General features: G+C 31.9%; 1 protein-coding gene across 1 annotated transcript in view; it reads right to left on the reverse strand.

Annotated features, from left to right (window-relative positions):
* LOC123523074 (limbic system-associated membrane protein-like) overlaps positions 1-19,675 on the reverse strand; it is a 157,599-nt gene extending 137,924 nt beyond the window's left edge. Inside the window, exon 1 of the mRNA XM_045300687.2 lies at positions 19,489-19,675. The gene's annotated coding sequence lies outside the window, so the exon portion shown is untranslated. The remainder of the gene's footprint in view (positions 1-19,488) is intronic.
* Between the last annotated feature and the right edge of the window lie 1,172 nt (positions 19,676-20,847).

Consider the following 20,847-nt stretch of genomic DNA (forward strand, 5'->3'; position numbering starts at 1 on the left):
AACTATTAACATCATGTCTAACTGCTGTGAAAACCCACGTGGAAAGATACTGCGATAAAATATACGAAAACTCTGGTAAACATTTATTTTGGTCGATTAAAAATTCTGGCAAAATCCTGGATAAGTTTAAAATTAATAATTACAATGTATCTACAGTCAGTACATACGATTTTTCTACTTTGTATCCCACTTAACTTAATAAATGACAAACTAACTGCCCTAATTCAAAAGACTTTTGCCAGAGAGAATGCTACATTTCTCGCTTGCAGTTTTGATAAAGCTTTTTTTACTAGCAATATTATTAAACATTATACAATGTGGACCTGTGACGAAGTTTGTAAAGCTCTTTCCTTTTTATTGAACAACATTTACATCAGGCTTGGGAATGCAGTTTTTAGACAAGTAGTTGGTATTCCCATAGGAACAAAGTGTGCACCCCTTGTCGCAGATTTGTTTTTATATTGTTATGAAAGAGACTTTATGTTGAGCCTTTCTCCAGATACGCAGGCAGATATTATAACTGCATTTAATAATACATCACGCTATCTGGATGATATTCTTAATATGGATAATCCGGTTTTTAGTCAATTGGTCAATTGGTGGGTACTATCTATCCTAGGGAGCTTCAGTTAATTAAAACTAACAATTCGGATACTGATGCTTACATCTCTCTATTTATGACAATATTATACATACCAAAATTTATGACAAGAGGGATGATTTTAACTTCAGTATTGTAAATTTTCCCCATTTGGATGGGGATGTACCTCGGGCTACATCTTATGGGGTATATATTTCTCAATTAATCCGGTTTGCCAGAGCGTGTAGTCATGTCAAGCATTTCAATGAACGTAATCTATATATTACAAGTAAACTTCTTCAGCAAGGCTACCGTTATTACAAATTGCGTAAATATTTTGCTAAATTTTACTGTCGTAATTCTGATTTAGTTTTAAAATTCAATAGTAATTTAAAGACACTTCTGCGAGAAGGTATTTCTTAACCCGTTTTTATGCGGATGTGGTTTATAATGAACTTCGTAAGATCTTGGGTCATGGTAATTTTCCAAATGTATTTGGTAAAATTATAAAACGTTTTATTAAAAGAGGTTACGACCCAACTGTTTTGAGACATACCGCATGTTTAGTGTTCAACCCGTTTACAGTTGGACACTACGCTTCCCGCTTTGATTGTGTCTGACGGAAGAGGGGGAGGACTCTATGATAAGCAGTTTTTAAATCCTACCAGGACTGAACTGTTGTGATATATGTCTTCTGTCCTGTTTTGTCGGGCCCTTAAGGGTGTTTCTCTTGTTGCTCTGAAAAGGCATTGAGTACATACGTTTTTGGTTCTAAAGGTTTTCTTTTTATATATTTATACACGAGCATTTTTGTGTTTTACATGTCATGCCTTTTTGTTCCATTACGTGTGTTAGAGATTCACCTGGAGGGGATTACTTTTATTTACACTGTCCCGTGTCTTTGGAACATGGTGGGGGTAAGAGTGAGGTTTGGTGCGCACCATAAACCTGTTTAAGCTCCCCAGTGGTGGTTTTGCCACTGACCGTCAAGGCGGTGCCCCACTGTGTTCCTTTGTTTGTTCGTTTTGTCCTCATATGTTGGCTTTGTGTGTGCGCGCGTGTATGTGTATGTGTGTGTGTTTTTGTGGTGTGCACGTCTGCGTGCTGTAGGTTTCGTTTTGGGGAGGCTGCGATTTTGGTACTTTGGTACGTGGCATTCCCTGTTTGATATATTTTTTTTTACCTTGTGCAAGAGGCTGACAGACAATTTAATGACGTTGGTTCAAGTGATGATAACACTGTATCAAATACAGATATAACTAAAGAAGAATAGATTAAAATGCATTATATGGAAGAACGGGGGTATTCAGTTGATAAATTACGTGATAAATGATTAAATGTCAAAATTGTTAGATTAAAGTAATATTACACTGAACAACAGTTACCTTGGGAATGTATTAATATCGTTAAAATACTGCTGTTGATAGTTTTAACCTTCGGTAACCATAGTTACGGAAAGATATCAACATTAAGTGAATTATTTAGACATTAAAATAATGATATGTATTGAACTCTTTCCCGATTAATTAACGTATATGCTCCAAAAACAAATGAATCTGTGCAAAACTGCACTTTTCAGGTGTTAATGTAGACTGGTTGCTATGGTAACCATCTTTCGGGTATGCTTAGTTTAATGGCAAAAAAAATGTCTTGATCTATTATTCGGGTCAATTTCTTGAAGTTCCGAGATGGGGCCAAAAAACAGCTATTATAGTCCCCACGCCTTTATATTTTGTTTGGTACAAAGTCCTGCATGAAATATTTCTTAATGAGATAATTATATTGATATTTTGCGCTTTATAAAATAAATATTTACAGAAACGTAGCAAGATATAAATTCAATGTGAAATAGTATTACGTTGTAAACTTTCCAAAAGTAGGTTTGCACCACTAAGATAGAGTGTATGCATGTATCACAAATTAAAGTCAAATGGTTAGCACTGGAATTTCCCTTGAGGATTTTATTACTTTATTTTCTCGTTTTGTAACGTCATATCGACTACAGAAAGAATTTAGATATGATATGCTCATTTGCAAACTTTATCATGAAGTTGGCAGACCTGTTCTCAACGGTATCTACTCTTTGTGATCATATTACAAGATAAAATACATGTTAATAGTTATTGATCTTTCGGGGAAAATAGTTGTTTTGGCACCGCAATAAACATCCAAAAACTAAAGGATTTATGGGCTCGGGCTCTACACTTGACATACGGTATTGTCTCTTCATCTCCTACATCGCAATTATTACAACTGTATCAATACAGATGGTCACGTGTGTTTTTAAGGTTTGATATAGACAATTACATATATAATGATGTGAATACGGTTTGGAAATTGAGATTTTAACTGAAATCATATACTCCACAATGACTATAACACCTTTTTTAATTTGCTTCTTAATATATATCAGTAATTACACTGGGTATAAGTTAATTTATGATGCAGTTGCCACATCAGCTTGATAATTCATGGTGTGACAGTGTGAAATACCTGGAGAGATAAATGTAGGTTTATATTAAAAGCAAGAAAGAATACGGAAAAGAAATACCAAAGTTTCTTTAAGACTGCAAGTCAAAATCCAGCATTGGTGAGTAAATAAAGTTATATGTAAGAAAATTCTAAGACAATGTAAAACAATTAGATAGCAAGTTAAAAAATGGAACATTCTTTTTTATTAATTTAATGTAGACCATTGAGCACAAAGATTATCTAGTAGAAATGTATTATATTATGATGACATTGTTGCATAATTATCATTACTATCAGATAATTACACTCAGTACTTTGTAGATAGATATACCAGCGGGATTACATGTCTGACGAACAATTATTTCAGAGTTAGAATCAACTGTCGCCTGAAAAGTATTTCCCGAGTTAAAGTAAAGCTGTTTAGGTTATAGTAAAGTTGTTTATAAAGTGAAGGCATATTTGTTGTACAACTTATTAAGAGGGTGGTCATGATGGATCAAGCCTGGCCACCGAAGGCCGATACGACTATGGAAAATAAGTTAAAGTGAAGTAACTATCTGTATAAACATTTAGAAGATGCCATTTTGTGTACATAAGGTCATAATTATTATAACATAACATCATCATATCTTTTTATAACCAACAGGAATGATCTATTCTCTAATTTGTCCTGTTGTTGTAATACTGGCCAATTTGAATTTTGAATTGTTCTCAGTCAGTTCCATCTCATATTGTTTGCAGTACTAAATAGCATCGTATACAATGTTACATTGTTGAATAATATTGTCAAACGATACCACGCCTGGAATGTTAAAAGTTATATTAAGGTATTAGACCCGTAATAGAGTACCTCCTTTTGAGGACAGTATTCAATTCCTACCATAAACCGACTTTGACTGATTTTTTTCAGAGGGGCGTAGGTTCAAGCTCCACTGGGACCAAATTGTTTTCCTTATTTTCATTTTTTTTTTCTAGTAAGTTTTTACTTTTTTCAAGATTTATTATTGATTTATTGTACAAAAGCGGAGATTTTTCATTTGATAAGCGATTTCTTGCTGCTCAAAGTGAATTTACCTCTAAAACAGAAAGGGGCATAGTTTGACATCTTTAAAAATACTGAGTTACATATGGTAAAAGTTATCTGTTTTGCTTTTACTCTTTAGATTACATATTGTGGAAGAAATGTAGGTAGGTTTAACTTCTGCCCCAATGTTATTTTTGAATGAAATGAGCAAAATTTAAAACAGCCCCATAGGACTCGACCTTAATTTTTTCAGTGTTGAGGTTAGAATTCTGTCTCATTAAAGACGTTTACTTGAGGCACCCTAGAAAAAAATGATATTGACAGTTTTATTTTGTGTTTTATTATTGTTTACCAATAGTTTGATGTTTCTTTTATCAAAATTAATGGTATAATGAATTCTCTGCAAACGTGTTAGACAGTGGCCATCACTTTGAAATTTGTCTCTACTTGAGCTTGAGGTAATACCATAAATTATACAAAATGTATAAAAAGAACGGCACGGTAGAAGTTTTTTTGAAAATTACAACACAGTGCGAAGCACGGTCAGCTTTAAAGATATACCAAGCAAATGCCATTTTTTAAACATTACTATTATGGGTCCAATACCTTAATATATAAAGGGACAAATCAGTGTGAAACGACGACAAATAGCAAAGAGAAATATTTGCATTCTAGAAACGCATTCTCTCTGATACGAAATGCTACAGCAGTATATACATCGATAGGTAAGTAAATGACATATGCACAAAATACATAGATTTACAATAAGGACAAACCAAAGAAGTCTGTAGTGTTAAAATCACATTCCAGATTTTGTAATCATTGTATTGAATATGCGCGGGATATTGTCTGTTCGAATTACGCTGCTGGTAAAATTAATTCCATTGACGTGAACAGTAGCATGACGTAACACATGTGGATTAATTAAAAAATAATATAATGACGTATTACATTTACATGTAATTTCCTTGCTATTTACATGAAAAATAATCAGGTCTGTGGCCGAGTGGTTTAAAAGGCTGACATAGAATCACTTGCCTTTCCAATGTAGGTTCGAGACCCGCTCAGGTCGTCATGCTCGGGTGCAATCAAGCTGGCTTGCGGATTGTCGGCAGTTTTGCCAAGGCGCTCCATGCAACCTTAAATGATGCCTAAATAGGCGGCGTTGATCTTCCTCTATCATTTAAGAATAGAAAGCTGTAATATAACCTGAAGAGTGCCGTTGCAAGTGAAACCAGTATTAACAATGAATGTTAATTCACAGACGCGTAAAATCTTAATTTCTGTACATTTCTTTTCATGTAGCATATAAGGTAAGAAATTTATAAAATTTTACACGTCGCCAAATGTCAGCTTTTATGAAAAATCATTGTACTACTTAATACAGAAACTTCAAAATGTACATTTTCACTCAGTATAAAAGTCTGGGATTATATGGACATGACGCGGTGTAAATAATGCCGTTAAAGACCTCATTGAGGCTCCTTCTAACGACTTATGAATATCGCCTCAATGCTGATGTGTTATACGGAGCAATCATGGCTCGTAAGTACCACATCAATTTTCTAGTCCAACACGGTTCAACCGCAATGCTCTTGTCTATAATCTATTGTCTAAATTTCATGAAAACCAAATTTTAACAGAACATAAATAGTTACTAATGTAAATAGTTACAATATGATGAATATGATAAAAAATATAATTCTAAATCATAAATAGTTTGTTTGAGGAATCTGTATTTGTGCGGCTAATGGGACCTCTGACAATAATTGAATAAGATTTATATTGGGAAGGGCTCACAGAGGTCCATTTTTCATTAATATGCTAAAAATAACATTTGTGATTTGTGTTTTTTTTTGTACCTATTGGTTAAACTTCGAAAAATGTATATTGTATTAATAAAAGGCCACAAAAATGGTCTTTATTTACAGGCGGTCTTTACTCACATGTTAAAACAACATACAGCTTGAAAACGACACTATTTGTATTCAAGGCCAAGTGGTCTCTTTTCAAAGGTAGCATTTAGCATAGTCGTGACTGCAATTAAATTATCAATTTAAAAAAGAAATCATTCAAATACTTAAAATGCAATTAACTGATAACTTTAAATATTTATTAAGCAAATGTTTGCCATTTTAGACATACAAAAATAAAATAAAAAACAACAACATAAAATCTATCTCCATAATTGCTGTCCAAATTGCTGATTTAAAATGACTATTTTTGCTCTGGAATTTGTAGTTAATCTGTTTATAAGGTCACAAAGGACTTGTCTTAAACAAATGAACGCAACGAGTTGGTTTCCGTCTTAGTCTGACAATGCCACATACAGTTTTCTCTAATGATGATTGTATGCCACGTTTTCGTATTTCAAGGGAATGCCGAGCGCGTAAAGGCTGAAGATTCACGTCAGTATAATTACATCTAATACAATTATTTGCCCAATAATCACCCGGGAAGTAACACACTCGTTTTTTAACTGTAACTTTGGTTTTGCATTACGAAGATTACTTTGTAGAAGTACAAGTTGAAACATATTATCTCTATTTTAGTTAAACATTCACAAACATTCAAAACAATGTCGGAGCTGTCCAGAATTATGCCCACCATGTCAATAACTGTAGAATTTCATAGTACTTAATGAGTGTTTTAAATATTCAAATGTGAAAAGAACAAATATAACTGTGTTACATTCTAGATTACTATCTTCTTAATGCTGGGCACCAAGCGGGGAAGGTGCTAGTATCATTTTTCACGTCTTTGAGCCAACGGGCGAACCCACGACCTGCCGCATTCCATTTGTCCTCCGTAAAATGCTTCCAGTTCTTAATCCTTTTTTTATATAATTTTGGGGATCATGGGGAATGGTCAATTCATTATAAAAAAAAGTTGTAAGTTTAATATTTGATCTGAGAAAACCAAGCCGAGCCTGTTATTAATTTGCAAATACAACTGACAGTATTCAGGCTTTTCAATATGGAAATTTTGTAAAAGACAGTAAAATATGGTCAACTCAGGACTATTATCTAGATAATTACTTGATGCACCGAAACTAGAAGTTTAGATTGACCATCGGGCAACGCTCATTAATTAATGATCAGTTACATTTACACTGATAAAAAGATGGAGAAAAATAGGCGAATTGATTTTTTGTTGTTTTTTTTTTTTTTGAAAATTAATTTGTTTCGACGTTAAAAGCTTACGTTTGATTTTATGTCATGTTGATTACAATGTAAAGTGGTCTGGTGCCGTCTGCAGTCTTATTTTACAACCTATAAATTATCTCATTGTTTATCACACGGTTACATGAGTTATAAATTACCAACACTGAGTATAAAGTACATTTGTAGTATAGTTCTGCTTTACAGCTGTTAATACTGCAATATCTACACAATCATATTTCGGCTGTCGCTGACATGATTTGTTTTAACGGAAGTTTATAAAACTGATATTTGTTGTTATTTCTATATGTTGTTATTGAAGAAATAATATATCTCATCGGTGATTTGTCGCTGAATAAATCATTGTTTGGAGTTCAGATGCGAAGAAATTATATCACGAGGGCGCAGCCTGAGTGATATAATAATACGCATCTGAACGACAAACAATGATTTATTCAAGAGCAAATCACTAAATGAGATATATTATTTCGATTCTAACACGTTACCAAGGACTTTAAAGTACATCCATGACGGCATTCATTAAATAATTGTTGTTTAATAATTCACTGTTTCCAGCCTTCTTTGTTTAATAGGAAAATAAATCGGATCGTGTTAGAATCATCTTTAGTCGAACGTTGTCAAATATTCATCTTGCACATGGTAAATCAAATTCAACTAAATCATTTGTAATGTAAACACGACCCTTTGTTTGAAACCATGTGAGAATTTTTGATATTGTGAGTTATATATCTTCATATTAAGTTGTTAGTTTTGTATCGAGAAATGTGCACGAGTTCTGCATTGGAAATATGGCGCGACTGTAGGAGCGCAATATTATCCTGCTAAAAAACAAGTTCATATTTCTCAATGCAGAGCTAATAATAAACTTTTTATTACATACGTATCTACTTATATTAATATTTTGTAAATATTATGAATAAAATTGACAATGCTCACTTAAAGAAAGTATAAAGCAACGACACACATAAAATTACCTCACGCACAACATATGAAATTCTGACGTCAATGCGGAAAACTTTTGACGTTCTCGGTTCCACTGTATATATAGAGGATATTTGTTTGTTTCAGTGTAAGATTAAATGTATTTCAGGAGTGAACGACAGATGCAATAGTTACATAGCCACGAGATGGTGTTCATGAGTGAAAGATATTTTGATGTTACATGAAAAACAAGCAAAAAATCTTTTTATTTCATGTGTTGATTACATTCGCCCATTTGATAGTTTCTTATCAGTGAAAAATATATTTCATTTTTTCCCTGTGAAAATACCAGATAAATTTCACTCTGATATTTCGATAATTCAACGTGTAATAAAACGTGTATGTAATAACTCTAGGTATTGAATCTATTTTTGATAGCCTACAGTGACATCAATTTAGGGGAGAAAGTGTGCACTAGAATCCTAATATATAACTGTTTCTGTCCGATTCTTGGTAATCAATGGATGTAACCTTAAACACCATTGTTATATATACATTTAATGCCAATATAACCATGTGGGTAAATTGCAACAGCATGACCCGAAAGACGTAAAAAGCCTGAAAATTTCGTACTGTAAAACGCGAGTTATTTCCGTTGTTAGAATAGAAATAATAAATATGTTCCAATAATTGTATCAGTAATTGAAATATGGGCAGTCGGTCAGGTGCGAATGATTTATTCACTCATGCTACACACTAACTGATGAAATATAGTAACATACTTATTCTTTCTTTATTAGTATAAACAAGAAGATAATGTCAACGTAGCATTTACATGCAAAGGAAGCTAGCTTTTGTTACAAAGGTAAAGATATAAGCCAGAAAAACTGAATAAAATCTGCACAAAGCAATGAAATAAAAGATATTGTAAAGCAGCTGTTTGTGCGATCAAGGCACTGTACAATGTAATTATGAAACAAAAATTATTGCCCTTTAGCTTTATCTTTCTTTAACATATTTACTTTAAACACACATTCAGTCATAATGTTCTGGTTCATTGTAGTGGTCGAGTAGAATTTATTAGCTATAATAATAGTAGCCTTTAAGTGCCGTTTGACATCTTTAAATGGTCTCCCCTTCAGATGTAGTGCTGTAATATCTTCTGGTCCTTTAGCATCATTCGGGTTTACTATGATAGAGTCCCGCTTACTCGTTGCTAGAGGGCGTTAGGGTGTTTATGACATTTCATTACCTGTCCTGAACATACTTAATCAAATCGAATCAGCTCTTAATTTGCTTGGTAACATTATATACTTCCAAATGATCTTCTTATAGATCTTATTCAATGACAAGTTTTGGACATTTTATAGTCTCGGATTCCTTGTGCGCAAGATGATAATGTCATTTAATAACGAAATCGTACGGAGACAAATTCAATTTACACCCATATATAAAAGTGCAAAAGCGTGAATGAATCTTTTGCCACTCAGAATTTAAAATTCAGTTAAACTTCAGCATCATCATAAAGTCTTAATTCACCAAATAACACGTATTAACTAAACCAAAGAAACACATATCTATTTTACCTGCTCCGTTTTGAAATATAGATCTACGGTATAAATACATTAATATAAGAATTTAAACAACGTAAACGATAAAGCTACTGCAAAAGCCTTTTAACTTTTTGAAGAGAATGTAACATCCTTTTACAATTTAGGAAATGTAAACTTTCTCGGTATAGCAAGAATACGTATGATAAACTCAATTTAAAGTCGAAACGGGACAAGGGTGGTGAACCCAACGTTTGTAAAAACGGTAAGAATGAAAACAAATTTAAAAAAATTAGGGTGATACGTACTATGAAGTTCTGATGGCTGTCTAGCCAGTTGAACAGTTGAAGAAATGAACACTGAACTACAAAAATTACTGTATCGGTCATAATCATTGCTTTCATGTTTACTTGTACAAATATCTTAGAGAAAGTAACATTTATTGTTGTATTTGCACACAAACATCCTTTGTTTGCAGCCTATAAATCATGACTATAACTGTTACTAGCCCGAATCCGAAGTGATATGTGAAATAGTGATGAGTTATAGCTAGAAGTCAATCATATGTATATTCATAAATAAAACATAAGTGTATTATCTATGCATACATAGCCAGGTCACACCCAAAACAGAAACAGTAGCGGAAATCCCGAGAAACAAATCTACCTTTTAAATACAAATACAAAAATGTAGATCACTTCAAGTAGTACCGATTGGTAAAATGTTTGTTGAGAAAGTTAAATATTTATACGTGGAGAGATCTCCCTACATTACTGTCAAAAAGTCATGGGAACATTTTTTGATAATGCAAATTAACTGACAACTTAGTTTTATGACATTTGCGAGGGACAATATTCTGCTCGTAATTGCCTTAATGAGCTCATTTCTAACAGCTCAAAAAAAGTCATTTCATTGTTTTACTTAAAATAATCAGAAAAAAAGAAATACATACACATCTGTTACAAATCAATAATGATACAAACCCGACAGAAAAAATATCAAAGAATGTACACCATAAAACATGCACACCGAATTTGCAATTATGTTGTGAAATTCTAAAAAGGAGACTGAAGTACAATGTAGATAATTTTACTATTTGTCCCGAGTGAAAAGTTTAAGAAATCAAATTAGTAAACTGTTTTCAGAAAGAATGTGCAAATTTTGCATCTGTGTTATAACTTAAGTAAGGAAGTATATCTTACTCACTTGATTGATCTTTTTCAAAGAATCGTAAATTACATAACTGTAACCAATGGAAACCAGACATATATAACAGACTCAATTTTTTTACCCAAATGAAAACATTAAAATAATTAATTTAATTTATAAACCCTTTAATTTGATTAGATTGACTAATGACGTAAAAGGTAAAATTTTTAAGTGGTTTCAAATATAAGATTTTGTGATTGGCAAAAATGGACAGATGTAAAAGAATCAAGACCAAGAGAAAACGCCATTTCTGGTCTGGTGCCATAGAGAATGGCGAGGTTCATAGAACGCCGTCCCATTAGTGTGTACGGTTCATGTAACAAAATATTCAACATGAAAGAAAAAACACGGAAGTACCTTTCTCTTCAAATAACACTTATTAGAATTTAAAGATACGAGCCTTGATTTACAAACAGGTTTTGTGATTCCTAAACTGAAGACAGGCACACTTTTGAAGAAATAAAATACTTGTAATTAAAATATTTAGATTTTAAAAGTAAATCCAAATAAACATAATTAATTACGTGAGCTGAAAAGTATCAAACTAATGATAAATTCTTACAGTCATTATTCCGTGTTCACCTATTTAGAACTGCACCATCGTTGAAACTATTTAAAAGAAAGAAAGTAAACTTCATTCGTAGATAAACTGCTTTTTCATAGGTAACACTTTTCCGAGTGGTATTTTAAGTCCATATTAATAAGACAAAAACATTTTTCTGTCGTTCAATGTAAATGTTACGAAATATATCTAATTGAAAATATAGAGGACGCAAGGTAAAAAGGTCGGATCAGAAACTCAACCAATAAGACAATGCATTCAACAGTTGACAATACAAGAGCAGTAAGATCAGACAAATCAGAATGTTTCACAAAACGTGTATCAATTTGTAAAAAAAAACGATAAGAGCATTATGTAACAAGAAGAGCATCCCATTCATTATTACAAGCAATGTGTTGGGTAACGAACACAGTGAACGTTGCACATCAACGAGAATGATTTGCAATAAGATAAACAAACATTTCTACGTGCATTGTTAAACGCAGACTGGCACCCATACTTGATAAAAACATTACAAAAGGTGTGTAACTGAAAACATTTACAAACATTTTCATGTTTTTCAGCAGTTTGTTTAAATGGTTAATTATAATCATAAATTTCTTTCTTTTTTTTCAAACAGTAGTGTTTTCATGTTATAATATCCCCTGTTACGTAAATACACTAGAACATGCAAGAATATTATAAATCATATAAATAAATAGAAGAATATAAATACATTTAAAAAAATAATGCGTTCCATCGTATAAAAGTGTAAAAGTATAAAAAAAAATAAAATCTCAAAGAATAATTTACTCATGATTCTGTGTATGACGTTACCATATGCGGGTAAATTTGTGTGGGTAAAACTGTTACAATTTGATATAAAAATAATTTAAAAGACATGAAAAAACAATAAAGATATTTTTGCTTTACATGTAAGATCGAAATATCTTTCTCTCGTGGTCATCAGATTTTAAACTGTCATTCCTGGCTGCACCACTAGGGAATATATTGCTTCTGGTGTTTTCTCGGGGAAAGATATTTCGATCTTACACTGAAACAAACAAATATCCTCTATGTATTTTTTTTACTAATACTTTTCTTTACTACTAAAGCACATTTTAACTATTTACATATAAAGAAGTATAACCACAATGAAACCACTGTATTTATCTGTATTATTATATCTGGCACAACGAGTGATTCATTTCTTTTTGGTGAAGTGTTTTATTTTTTTACTGTACTTAACAGTAAAGGGCTATTAAATTCTTAAACCTGCTATTATAGTTATGTGCAAACATTTTACATTATTATATCATATCTAAATGACGAACTCACCAGTTATTGTAGCATTTGCATAACCAAGACGATGGCCTGCTACGGGGAATGATTAATAGCTTACATTGTTCATGGCTATAATACAATCTACAGCATGACCTTGTGGAAGCACAGAACCCAACTAAGTAAAATAATAGCAGATCCCATTTGTTTGAGACTAGTGAAATGTGTAACACCCGTGATGGGTGGTACATATTTCATTACCATTTTATGAACCGATTCCTATTACCTGCTTAAGTGGAATTCATGGACAGAAGATATACATTTAAATGAGAATCACTGAAAATGTAACTAAACATATGTAAGTATATAGACATGATGAGACATTCAAAAATACTGATAAATATTGCCTGCTTCAACAAATATTGCACATTTTCTCACAATAAACTAATTTCACAGTTTTAACGTCCTCATGCTCCCTACGCATTTCTAGTAACTAGTAGAATATTTATGAAATTTTACACATTTAGAAAAATAGTAAAGCTATGGTGTCAATTATTCATTCAGCAAGCAATAAAACAACATTTTAAAAAAGTCTCAATAATATACAAGAACGTCTATTACGTACTTTGAGCTAATATAAAGAATACGCTTGTTTAAAATTGTGTACGTAAACAATCAAGACAACTATTTCCTATGAATAGTTATGATAGCGTGGTACACATTTCAGTTTTCAGATATTCCGCTTAAAACAGGATATTGTCTGGTACATCAAGGTTTGTTTTCAGATGAACCCGCAAGATAATAAAATTGTAAGATAGATTTTTCAGGGGAATGAAACACTGGTGACTGGGGGATCACATCTTGGTATGTCGAGATACGAGATGTATTACCCAGGGAAGTGCCTACACCTTTCATATCTCCCGCAATGAAATGGGTCCAAGCGCAAAGTTGACCGTGTCTTAGACAGGCTGAGAAATGAAATATCGAATAGCATAGCTGGTGAGAACTTTTCCTCTGGCTACCTCGCCTAAATAATTAGTATACCAATGATTTGTGAATTATTTGAATTGTGAACTCAGTAAGTTCATGGATGATATAGGCTGGAGGTACCATACTTGCCTGTTCTTTGTTGAAGTTCCCGTTAGACGATATCTTTGAATCATCAAGATACGAGTTCTATCGCATAGATGTTCGGCATATGTCTTCTTAATTTAAGTTTCAAAACAGTATGTTTGCCCTGACACCTTTATGGCTAGCGTCCGTACGCTATCATATAAAGCATTTAACTACCATATAGGTAAAACCAATATACCATGATTGTACTTCACCAACAACGTTGAACCTCGTCTGTAAGCTGGAAGTTTCTTACTGCTTTAGTAGATTACCAAACTATGTGTCTCTGCCCTCTGTCTCAGCGTTCGATGTCCAGCCTATACAATGTATATGCTATCGTCTTTAGCATTCAACGACCATATAACTTCTATGCGCTGACCCTGGAGCTCAAAACCTAGTTATGATACTGCAACTCTTCTTTAGACAATGAAGGACAAACGTCCCTTTTTTCAAATCATTTATACGCCTTGACAGTGCAGCTGCTATAACTTTCTTATCAAGGTACTGACCCATGGATAAATTATACCTTGAATTCTCGTTTTTATTACACAGAATGAAATCACTGTCATCCGTCTGCCTATTTATACCCTTGCACTCTCGTGCTATCTGCCAAAGTTCGCTTTGATTGGTGCTTAGAATTGATTCGAGATAAAAGCAGTTATTTCTGATTGGCTGAAATTCATACATACTATTTTACAAGGATTACTCGCTCTAACAAAGGCTTTTTCTTCCTTAACTATTGAATATGATATAATACGTGGATCCAGCTATTAAAGTAATTGTCCAATATCAGCCATCAATAACCCAAACCTTATTACCAACAGCAGTTCAAATTGTAATCATTGCAATGGTAGAATGAAAAGGGAGTCAAGCACAACCTGTACTAAAGTGTTACGTTATCAATACATCAAATATACAAATTATTCTGGCATGGTAACAGTTTATTTTTCCGTCTCTAAGACAGTTATATGAAAACGGAGAACACTACGCAAGAAACAAGTAATAACATCATAAAAAACACTGTAAACCATTTCATAATCAAAAAGGTATACATTTAATGTCTCTGAGGATAGGAAATCCATTGACGGCTTACAAGTATGCAATACAAGTATTTTTCTTATTATCTGTTTCATATTTACATTGCCCTTGGTTACACTGGCATTCAGTATTATTAGAAAAACGAAGCAAAAACATCCTTCCGCGGGTGAAAGATTTCAGTAAGAGAATTGTATGATCAGAATTGATCCTTCATTTTAAACAAATTGTACTTAAACCAAAAGAATTTTATAAACACGAATTATACTGGTCCGTGCATGCACAAGGAAATCGAGTTCAACGTTTTCTTTTTGGTGTAATGCGTACAATCCAGTTGTTATTGGTTTTATTTGACATATAATCGTTCGCCCGAACATATGTAGTCCATTTGACAAGTTGATTTCTTTTTATAACATTAAAACATATGTATAGAAATCGGAAGATTTTTTTGTTCAGTATATGTTAAAACAATTACGTAAACATGGGCTAATATTGTTCGGTACAGCATTAGTAAAAGCCATAAATAAACATTTGAAAGTACGATGTTTGGTATGAAGCCAGTCAATAATTTATAACACATCTATGTTATTTGCAAATTAGCGTATTAATTGAAAAAGGTAACGTTTCATGGAAGTAAATGGCTATTCTATTATTTCAAGCAATAAAATTAATAGGTTTATTAATGTTACATCTATACCCAACTAAGATATTACATATATTTACTTATAGATTATTCTAGGCTAAACATATTAGGCAAGCGCAGAAACAAACTATGCAATAATTTAAAAGCAAAAACTCATTGAAAGAAAACGATTAAAAAAAAACAACAAATTGACAGAATCTTCTCTCACTGAAAATTTGCCTAGAATTTATACTTAATATTTAAAGATTTTTTTAATTAATCTTCGTGGAAAAGAGCAACTGACTTTTAAACTCTTTTCTCTTTACATAATATGTACATTTTATTGTACTTATTTATTGTACTGTTAAACCTTTAGCTCGTAGAAAGCATTTTATGGCATGTCAAACGTTGCTAAATTATATATGTATGTTATTATTATTGCATGTTTGTTACTGTTATTCAATGTCGTGTCATTCATATTCTAAAATTTGCTATTGTTATTGTATATGTCGATATTCTTATGGAATATTCGATATTCTTATGGTAAAAGTCATTATTGTTATTCTATGTTTCGTTATTGTTATTGTATCTTTGATATTATTATTCAATGTCGTTTTATTCATATTCTAAGTCTTACCATTGTTATTGTACACGTCGTTATTCTTATTGTATGCTCGATATTCGTATGGTAAAAGTCATTAATGTCATTATATATTTCGTTATTCTTATTGTATCTTTGATATTGTTATTAAATGTCATGTCATTCATATTCTAAGTGTTACCATTGTTATTCTATATGTCGTTATTCTTATTGTATGTTCGATATTCTTATTGTAAAAGGCGTTATTGTAGTTGTATATTCATTATAATTGTTTTTGTAAGCTTGATATTCTTATTGTATGTGCGATTTCCCGCGATATAAATAGCACAGCGACGCTATACAAATACAATCACATAACATAGAATAAGAATTACACGTTTTGTAAATAGAATCGTCAGATATTGAACAACAATGATGACTTTTACCATAAGAATATCGAACATACAATAAGAATAACGACATATAGAATAACAATGGTAAGACTTAGAATATGAATGACACGGCATTGAATAACAATATCAGAGATAAAATAAGAATAACGAAATATAGAATAACAATAATGACTTTTAGAATATGAATGACAAGACATTGAATAACAATAACAAACATACAATAATGATATTAACATACATATATAATTTAGCAACGATTGACATGCCATACATATTCAGTCCCGATACGGAGTAAATTTAATCAAATTACAAAGTATAATCTCATGGTATGGCCATATGGCTTGCGAGAATATCTTCATTTTACTTTTAATAGTGGTGACGTCAATTGTATCTACTTCCACAGATGTTACATGCTAATTAAACAGAATCAGTGAAACTTTGATCGGAATGCGGCATGTGAGGTTTGAAAACAATTATTTCGAAAAAGGATACAAGCAATCTGATGACAAAGCTTGGACTCATAACATATGCTTTCTTTTTAGGTTAGTTTCAAAACTGGAGACAACATAATTGAATCGATCTCCCATTCTTTTTCTTGTAGTAAATGTCTATAAATGTATAGCTGTTATCTAGATAAATGCAGTCTTATTGCACATGTGCTGATACTTTTCTGGTGCCTCTTTACCAAATTTGATAATCGTCTTTGACATTTATTGCAAGGCTTTTCGCTATCTTCACATTTTCAAATATTGTTGTTAGGTTTAGCATATTGCTCAGAAGAAGGGGATTTGTATGAATGCCTTCTGTCGCCCTATGTTTATTTCAACGTTTTAATAGCCAAATGACTTTTAAGGTTATAACAAAAAAAAAAATAGGTAGTTGACGTCTTCGGCGTATTGAATAAACCGGCCCGTATTTGGTGGTCAGTATATTTCTAATAATTTCATTAATCTTAGAGGTAATTGTTACATCAGGCCTTATACAGATTGCTAGTAATTACATATTGATTAGCAGTATTTGCATGTAAATCAACTACATTATGCTGTATTACGACATAACTGTAAATACCAGCAGGGAGAGGAGATTAAGTATTTAAATGCTAGGACAAAATCTGCTCATTTTCTAGCGTTTTTTTGTCTTCCTTTCATTGTGAGTGTTATGAATCAGCTTACAAAGTACACAGATTTCATTACAATACCAAATACGTTCAGTATGTGTTCCGACTTTACGTTTTGTAATTAATGTAATTACTTAGCCTTTTAACGGAATGTCAATAAACATACTTATAACGGTAGTCTACAAATTCAACGTGAGATCACAGACAGAGTTATGTAGATTCTTAAAACAATAGGATGTATACTTAGAAGTTCATATTCTAGATGATTTCTAACCAGTAACAGAAGTGTTCCGAATTAATTGCTTGTACATGTTATTATAGGAAACTCTTTAGCACATTCCATATACAGACGGAAGTTTTACAAAAATATCTATTAAAAACTATTTGTCAAGTAGGTAAAGAGTATGGATTAATACTGAACAAAACTGCTACATTTTAAATGGATGGTTTCATCTGGCGGGAATGTACTTTTTCACAACCTTGTAGCTTTGGAATATGCTGTGTACAAAGAGGAAGGGCTTTTTGCATAACTGTGAATCAGTTTGTTTATATTCACAAATTTACGATTTACTTATGTAAGGTTCCAAGATGATGTCCATTTTGTAATTGTGTCCCTTCTATATTTGTTTGGTTCTCTGAGTCTACACTGTTTACTTTCTCTAAACATACTATTTATATGTACATATCCTTTGATTCCCTGCTTAAGAGTTATGGATTAAACTGGATACGTTCTTGGAACATGGCTATTTTTATTTAATGTGTATCCATGCCATTTGTGACCGGATATTTTTTAAATGTCATTAAAATAAAAAAATCCATATTGCTGTAAAAACATCATATTGTGTAAAACAGCTTTGGCTGCTATCAAGGTTCTGTACAAGGCGATTTTGAAAGAAACACGATTGTCTTGCCAGAAAACTAGCATTTAAAACTTCAGTAACTATTAGAAACAAATCTGCAAAAGTAAAGAGTGACTAACATGCCTAGAAATGATTCAAATATGGTTTATAATGACAAGATAAAGCTTTAAAACATATGTAATTAATTTCAACTCAAGATTTACTTTCATTTCGTAAAGTATTCTATAATACTATGTTGCGGAAACAAATTATATGTTCTGTCATTTCAAACGTTAGAAATATTTGCATCAAAACTTCAGATCAATGTCCAAATGTCAGAAGAAAACGGCTTCGTAATAATTATTCACAGACAAATCATTTATGAAATCTTAAGATTATAACATGACAATAATCTACCCGTAATTGCCTCGATGAAAACAACAAATGGGTCCTCTATAAAGGTCATTTGATGTTCTACAATCAAATCCAAAGTGAATGTCGACATAAACGCATGTTTTATATATCAATAAATTGTAGTCAGTTTAATGAACATAAAACATATAAACGGAACTTGTGTTGTAAATGTGTCCAGGTTGTGATTTAGTAAAATGTTAAACAAATTCAGTAATAATATGTTAATCTTCAGTATTGAAAAAAATAAGGAAGAATATATATATCTTCTTGCCCTTAAGAACTTTTTACAAAATCCAATTTAGATTAACCTTTATTATATTTATATCAGTGTGAACATTCAGATCGCAGACATAACGATTTTATTATTAAACGATTTATGAATTTACGATTTTATGACGCAAATGAAAACGACTAGCAAACGATGTCAAAACAACATATATTAATGATTGCCTTTATGCGGATGCAGAAATACAAGTATTTGTGCTGTAGATGGCATGCAATATTGTTTTAATAGCAATCAGAAAATAAAGGATTTACATTTAATTTTATAAATATTAAGACATAGTCTAAATGAAAATAAACAATTACCAATTACCTGAGCTGATGATTATCACAATAACGGCTAATGATAAAACTTTTAAAGTCATTATTCCGTGCTCAGCAATTTAGTATTTCCCCTTCGTTGAAATTATTATAAAAACAAAGTTAATATGAATATATTGCATTTATAACAGTATCACGTTTCCTCGTGCTGTTTCAAGCCAGTGTTAATACAACAAAATAGCTTTCTTTAAGTAGACTGCCACACAAAATGTTACGAAATATATTTTGTGGAAAATGCAGACGACAGAAGGTAAAAAGGTCGAAACAGAAATTCAACCAATAACGCAAAGAATATAACACTTGACAGCATAAGAGAGTGAATTCAGACAAATACCAATAAAGCCCACGATCTCAAGATCTGTTTGTAAATATGTCGTACTTTTAAATTTAAATTTATGACAAAAGTAACTGCGTGCCATATTGATCCTTGAGTTACTGACATCGTAAGATGATTTACACAGTTAATACGATGTATAAAAAGGAAAGTAATAAATGTGATGCACCAACAATTTTGATTTTCTAAGCTTTTATAATTGAACGTTTCTTACGAAACAGAGACTGGTTAACGTATATGAAAACAGAGAAAACTGCAGTAAAAGCTCCAAAACCAGGACCTTTTGAAAATCGGTTTTATAAGTCAAAAATATTCAATTTAAAAGCACTCTGAATACTGTAAACTCTGAATTCTGAAAACCGGATTGAATTTTCATGGCCACAAAGGAATATTGCAAATAAAATATCTTCTGAATACAGTTCGATAAGTGTCAAACTTGTGTGTATTGTCACTTTCATATTAAAAACATCATCTCAAAAAGGTGATTTTGTCTACCATCTCAAATCTGTATAGGTATATAGAGATGACAAGATATGTATGTGAATTGTTATAAATGTTTCTTGCGAAGTATCCTTAATTGCAACGGAATGAAACTAATACAATGTATCACTATCAATTTAATGGATTCTATTATCACACTCCTCGATAGTTTGAAAATAACTTTCACATTTTATTAAATCTTCTAACATATTGAGAACTATTTCGTTAACAATAATAATTATATGAAAGTGTAAACAAAATCAAATAATGCTTTGATATCATTTTACTCATTTTGCGTTCTCAACCACAAATTCAAACATTCAAAAAAATTCACATAATATTTACCAACTACAGGGCGAATGCATTTTCCAAAACAAAATGCTAGTATAGAGTATTCAAAGAATGGGTGGACGCTTTTATTTCTAAGAGAATATTTCGATTGAATATATATGATACCAGGGTACCAGATATTTGTTAGATAATTATTCTTAATACTTCATAATATCTGGTAAAATAATGATTGTTGAGAGACGAACT

Source organism: Mercenaria mercenaria, chromosome 8, assembly GCF_021730395.1.
Source record: "Mercenaria mercenaria strain notata chromosome 8, MADL_Memer_1, whole genome shotgun sequence".
NCBI lineage: Eukaryota > Metazoa > Mollusca > Bivalvia > Venerida > Veneridae > Mercenaria > Mercenaria mercenaria.